This window comes from Furipterus horrens, unplaced genomic scaffold, assembly GCF_987537825.1.
Source record: "Furipterus horrens unplaced genomic scaffold, mFurHor1.1.pri manual_scaffold_2, whole genome shotgun sequence".
NCBI lineage: Eukaryota > Metazoa > Chordata > Mammalia > Chiroptera > Furipteridae > Furipterus > Furipterus horrens.
The window spans coordinates 38,504,834-38,511,784 of NW_028327172.1; the positions used below are offsets into that span (position 1 = coordinate 38,504,834).

The window sequence follows — 6,951 nt, forward strand, 5'->3', positions numbered from 1 at the left end:
CATCTCAGATCCAGCCTGAACTATTACAAGAGGCTCCCAGGCTGAATCCATGTCACTAGACACTGATGTCTGTTCTGGCCCTTTAAATTTAGCAGACCCACATGCCCACCATGCCCAGCTGGCCCGCCAGGGTGAGCCACAGCATCACCTGTTCTAGTCCAATCCTGTTTACCCTGGACCTACTATTTTTGCTCTCCCCTCCCTGGTTCTCAGATTCCTGGCTCCATATCCCAGCTGCCATAACTGTGTCTGGTCTCTTCACTTCTGTGACCCTTTGGACTTCCCTTTTTAGACCATAGCTTCTCACATGTTTCTGACTCAACTTGCTCCTGCAGCGCTGGCTTCACTCTCAGTCTCAGGTGAGCCCCAGCCCCCGGAAACTCCCTTAGCTGGAATTGTTCCCAGGAAAGGCAGAAGGTAAGGATTTGTTCCTATGGCCGTCCAGCACCAGACATTGGGGGGCTCCCTGATCCAACTTGGATTCTGATTCCTAGAGTCCTTCCCTTTCCTATGACAGCACTGTCCTGGGCTCAGCTTCTGATTTCATGCTGGCCTTGCTCAGGTTACACCAGGCCCACTACCCGGACTATCTCTTTGAGATCAGAGTAGGGGAGACTGTCAGGCCTCTGAGGGAGTGAAGGTCTGAAAGGAGAGGGAAACCCTGCCCCAGGTGGAGCCCTGACAGGGTTCAAGGACTGGGAAGAGTCTCGCAACTGTCTGGGATTTCTGTTTGTGGATTTGGGGGTTACTTATGAGGAACAGACTGAGGGGGAGTAGGCGGCAAGGCACTTGCCATCTCAGGCCTTTATTTCCTACTCTCTAAATTGTGGGCATGGGTAGGGGGAGGGTAATTTGTGCCCGATGATACCTCACACAACCTGCTGGTTATAAGACCCTGGAAGTTAAAAGTGACCCCATATGACTCAGACCCTTTTCCTTGTCTCCCTGTTCCCATGTCTGACTTCAGGGTGATGTCTGTCGCAGATGTTTTTCCTCCACCAGTGAACAAACAAGCCCACCCGGGGTTCCCCAGCTCCCAGCCTCTCCGTGTGCCTTTCACCCCAGAAGGTGCAAAAACAAGGGCCAGAGCCAGCCCTTGCTCCCCTCTTCCTCCTCTCCAGCCTTCATCACCCCCCTCTCTGGAGACCCAGGGACCCAAAGATCATCTTCTCCTAATCTCAGCAGACCACTGGTTCTCTTTTCCATAAGCCCTGCAGGTAGCAGCTTTGCTTATGAGCATGAGCCATTTGGAAAGGTAAGGAGCAAGACTTTTGTCCCCAGGGTAATTCCAGCCCTGCCACTTACTAGTCAGATGACCTTAGATTTAACTTTTCCATGCCTGTTTCTCCATCTCTAAAATTGGGATACTAATGCCCCTCCCTCACTGTATTGTTATGAGGATTATGAGTTTATTCATGTAAGAATGGTACCTCACATGCAATAAATGTTGATGCTACAGCTCTCATTTATAATTACTTACTCTATGTCAGACCTGACTCTAAATAATTTATATCCAATAATTTATTTTTCCAAAACAAAGTAAAACAGGAGCAGAACAATCATTCCATAATTCTTAAATGATCATTAATTTTTATTGTGCTCTTCAACAGAAGTTAAAATGCATTATCAAAATTACCATCATTTCTGTCACTTCCAAAGAATCAAATTGTCTTTATTTTGTGGTGCTCTCTCTACTGACCTTGGTAAGGTTTATGTATAATAAATATTCACACCTGGTCAAAAATAAATAAATTAAGTTGTAAAGGTTAGAGAATGTCCCCATCTGAATACAAACTCAGTGTGTAAAGATGACAAAAATGAAGCACCTAGGGAACAGAGTCTCCCTCATATCAATATAAGTCTGCATCCTAGTATAGGTACAGATCTGTGTATACCTTTTGATTTAACATTAAATCATAAGCAACTTCCATGTTGCTCTATTGTCTTTGAAATTACCATCGATAGCTGCAAAAGAGCCCATTTAGTTGAATTACTGTAATTGAACTGGTCTCATTATTAGATATTGGTGGATTTTCATCATTACAAATAATTCTGTGGTAAACATCATAGCACAAAGAACTTTTTCTTTCTTTTAGATTATTTCTTCACCTAATTCTTAGAGATGGGGTTACTGGGGCAAAGAGGCAAACCGAGACTGTGTAAAGCTGTAATTGCTTTTATTATCCCATGCCTCCCTGCTCAATTAGTAGACGACTCTTATGTGCCTGAGGGGTGACACACCGGGAGAAAGCAGGGAGAGGAAGAAAGGAACTAGCATTTGTTGTTGAGCGTCTGGCATCGTGCTGGCTTCAGAGCAAATCTTTGCTGGGCTACGACTCAGCCTGGGCAGCCCAGACTTGTCATTGTTGATGTTGTTTTGGCCATTCATAAAGACATTTACCAAGCAGTGCATTAGAAGCATTGTTCACTCAATCTCATTTAATCCTCTGAATAAAATATTATTATCCCCATTTTACATAGAAGGAAACAGGAACTTGAGGGGATTAAACCAAGATCACCTCTCAGCTAATGAATGGAAGAGCCTGGATCCAACTTTATGCTCTGTCAGCTCTGCTACTCTCTGCTCTAGCCCTTCCACAACCCCCAGCCCTGAAATTACACATGGGATTTTTCACCCTCTGTTTCATACAGAAGGAGGGAATGCTCTGAAGGGTACTGAATGAACCTTCCTTGTTTTCTGTCTATGAACTGTTTCTCTTTTCTTCCCTGCTGGTAAAAAGCATAAAAAAGCATATTAAAAGTGACTTTGTTATCCAAACTCTCTCTCTCTCTCTCTCTCTCTCTCTCTCTCTCTCTCTCTCTCTCTCTCCCCTTCTCTCAGAAGATGGCTCCCTGTAAACAAAGGGCCCACCACCTATCAAAGATGCTCAGACTTATCAGATGTCCTCTGAGGCTAAATAGCTCTCGGAACAGATATTAGTGAAATCTGAGCACATATACTGACCTTACCCTTGTGCTAAAATAATTCTCTCATGAAATTATTTGATCTGGCCAAACATTTACCAACTTTGCACACATTTCAAAATCTCAATACAGTAAATCATCCACCCTTAGAATATATTCATTTTAGCCCCTTTTCCCTACCAAGAGAGTTCTGTATTATTTTTCACCCATATTTTGAAACATTGTCTTTCCCAAATACAATGAATTAATAAAATTCCAGATGTTGCATAATGATATATCTGGGCCACTGATATCCTGGTTATCTTAGCTAAGACTACCAAGGAACAAGCTGCAACTGAAGAGGATTATGGAAAAACAGGTGCCAGGACCTGCACAGACCAAGGACACAAGATTTTGTGCAATGAATGAGGCTGGAGCCACTGCTAGGAATGGCATGGGACCTTCGTCATGGCTCTATGAGCTGAGTTCTGCAGTATGTATGCTGAACTGTGCACACAATGCATTCATCAGGCCTCTTTCAGATGCAAGCCACAAAAACCTGACTGGCTGAAGTAAAGGGAAATTTATTGGCTTCTAGCTGAAAATTCTAAGGGTAGCCTTCAAGTGTCACTGGATCCAAGTGTTCAAATAGCATCATCAGGAATTTGTCCCCATCTCTTTGTTTTGCTATCCTCTCTCCAGAGTGATGACAAGATGATCACCAGTGGCTCCAGGCTTATTTTGCACAGAAATCCTAGTGGATATTAAATATTTCCCAGTTGTGCCATCAAAAGTTCCAGGACTGGCTCTCAGCTGGCCTAAATTACTTATGTGCTGAACATCTTCAGCTTGACTTTCAACCCTTTTCCCTCCTTTGTAGCTGGGAGGCTGGCCTGTGCAGATGCATCAATGGTTCTCCTCCCCTATGTCTTCCCTTGGGTATTTTCAGTCGGGTGATCAGCAGGAGACTTGAGGAAAAGAGACAAATGAAGTCAGGATGCTTATCTTCCCCAGATCCTTTTGCAAGGGTCTGAATGGGTTAGCTGTGTCTCTTGGCCAGTAATTACAGGTTCTTCCTCAGCTCTTTACACACATCTTTCCCTCTTTCAGTCCCAGTAATAACTTTTCAATCTTGCTGCTACAACCTCTGGGTGGTAGCAATGACCCACTATATGTAACCTCAGGAATGGCACTATCTCTTATGGTTTTCTTATACTCTGTCCATGACTCTCTGGGAAGGTTGATAACCCAATATGAGAGTTTCATTTGTTTCCAGAATCCTGACTGACACAGCTAACATGCCCATCCCTAAATCACATCCACATTTCTTTTTGGACGGGCCTGTGTCACATGTCCACCCCTGAAACAAAGGTCTGAAATCAGCTCCATTCAAACCACAGATAGAGTAGGGAAGAGGTAGTCCCTCAAAGGGACAGACAAAAACAACCTATGATCACCACATTTAGCAAAGTAGATAAGAAGGAATCCAATCATCGGTAAATGTTAGACTATCCAAGCATTCTTCAGAAGCAGCAGCTACCTATAAGTAAGGATACATTTCAGAGAATAAATTCATGCTGAAACAGCAATAAGAATGTCTTTCATCATTTTCTGAGCTCTGGGTCTGTTGACAATTCTCTCCTGAAACAAATTGAAATTTCTATCATCGATTCACTTTGAAATGTCATAAAGCATCTTAGACTGTGGCTGGCCGAGCAATAAAGCAGGCCCCTTTTGCAGCTTAAATGAGCTGCCCCTGACAGCAGGACAGAGGACAAGGCATTAAACATTGCCAAGAGTGGACAATTTGGAAGCAGCCTAGTGGCAGAAATGACAAGGCCAAAATCATAATGCTTTGGAAAAAACGACATCAGTTGAAGGACAAACATAAAATGGGAAAATAGCAGCCTCATCACAGAGCTGTAAATGCTTAGAACACTTAGCCTGATACCACATGAAACCCCTATATCTTAGCAGGGAATCTTTTTTATAGATGGCCCCCATTATCATGACTGGCTCTGCCATGAATAAGTTGTTTTGCAGGTAAAAGCATGGACCACTACCCCAGTAAATCTCAGCCCTTTATCACTACCAAGAAAACTAGTGTAGATGTTAGTTACCTCGTCCCCCAACCCTATATTTTGAGAGCCTTCAATGTGTCTTTTTTAATGAACAGGTTGGCATTCAATGACATGCTAAGGCTGTTTGGCTTTCCTTGTCAGTTTTCTCAATACAGCCTCAGATGCTGCTTTGGTTGAAGTCCAGAAATATGCATTTGCCTGGAGGACAGGCCTCCTGAGCCACTTGTGTGTCTCTCGTACGCCCACTAATAACTCCTTTGTGATACAATTCCACCACAGTTCTCTTGATCCAGAAAGACACTTGGATATCAGCTCTTCTGAGGAAAGAAGGAGCAAAAGGATTCCTTTGCTTCAGTGCTTCTGGAGTTTAGGAAATGAAGAGTGTGGGGCCAAGAGAGAAAAAAATCATATTTGCCAATGATACATGGGACAAAGGTTTAATCTCCAAAATATATAATGAACTCATACAACTCAACACCAAGAAGACAAACAATCCAATTAAAAAATGAGCAAAGGACCTGAACAGACACTTCTCCAAGGAGGACACACAGGTGGCCTATAGACATATGAAAAGATGCTCAACATCACTAGCCATCAGAGAGATGTAAATTAAAATCACAGTGAGATACCACCTCACTCCTGTCAGCATGGCTATTATCAGTAAATCAACAAACAACAAGTGCTGGCGAGGATGTTGATGGGAATGCAGATTGGCGCAGCCACTGTGGGAAAACAGTATAGAATCTCCTCAAAAAATTTAAAATGGCCCTGGCTGGTGTGTCTCAGTGGATTGAGTGAGACCAAAGGGTCTTCGATTCGATTCCGTCAAGATATATGCCTGGGTTGTGAGCCAGGTCCCCAGTTGGGGGTATGCAAGAGGCAACCACACATTGATGTTTCTCTCCCTCTCTTTCTCCCTCCCTTCCCCTCTCTCTAAAAATAAATAAATAAAAATAAAAAATGGAACTGCCTTCTTACCCAGTGATTCCACTGCTGGGAATATACCCTAAGAATCCCGAAACACCAATTTAAAAGAATTTATGCACCCCTATGTTCATAGCAGTGTTATTTACAATAGCCAAGTGCTGGAAACAGCCTAAGTGCCCATCTGTAGATGAGTGGATCAAAAAATTTTGGTACATTTACACAATGGGATGCTATGCAGCAGAAAGAAGGAAGGAACTCCTGCCTTTTGCAACAGCATGGATGGAACTGGGGAGTATTTTGCTAAGTGAAATAAGCCAGGTGATGAAAGACAAAAACCATATGATCTCATTTATAAGAGGAGTCTAATGAATAAAATAAACTAATGAGAAAAATAGAACCAGAGACATGGAAACATGGAACAGACTGAAAGCAGCCAGAGGGTGGGGGGATACTGGTGGAAAGAAGAGGAAGGGACAAGTCAAAGAACATGCATGGATGACCCACGGACATGGACAACAATGTAGGGATTGACTGTGGGAGCGGGGGGTGGGCTGGGTGGAGGAGGGCAAAGGAGGAAAAACTGTGACAACTGTAACAGAATAACAATAAAAAAGAAAAAGAAAAGGGATATGATCTCTAGTTAAGGAAAGCCACACTTGGGCCCAGTGGGTATAATGGAAAGATTGTTCAAAGTCACATCTTTGTGAGTCTGAGTTTTCTTCTTGTCTAGTATTATTATTTCCAAGACACTAATGATTTGATAAGCAATAAAAAAAAAAAAAAAAGTTAAGTGAATTCTTTGAGCCCAGGTAGCACTCATCAGTATTTCTAAGGACAATCCTGCTTTGAAGGACCCATCTAAGCAAAAGTTATGAATAAAGTTAGAGGACAGAATAGAGTAGTGGAAGCACACCACAATGGTTTCATCTCACCAGCCAGCTCTGCCTAGAACACCATATTCAAAAGAATTCTGAGGTCATATCTAAGTGGGAATGAATGCCCTGGTCATCGGGTACAAGAAAAGGGTCTGGCACCATGC

The 6,951-nt window shown here is 43.0% G+C and overlaps 1 long non-coding RNA gene across 2 annotated transcripts; it reads left to right on the forward strand.

Annotated features, from left to right (window-relative positions):
• Positions 1 to 214: 214 nt before the first annotated feature.
• Positions 215 to 2,744, forward strand: LOC150018168 (uncharacterized). 2 transcript variants are annotated; one of them, XR_016509192.1, is made up of 3 exons: positions 215 to 417; positions 968 to 1,255; positions 2,482 to 2,744. It is a non-coding gene; the product is annotated as an uncharacterized LOC150018168 (long non-coding RNA). The 2 variants fall into 2 exon arrangements; XR_016509193.1 differs by having other exon boundaries at positions 215 to 359.
• The last annotated feature ends 4,207 nt before the right edge of the window (positions 2,745 to 6,951 follow it).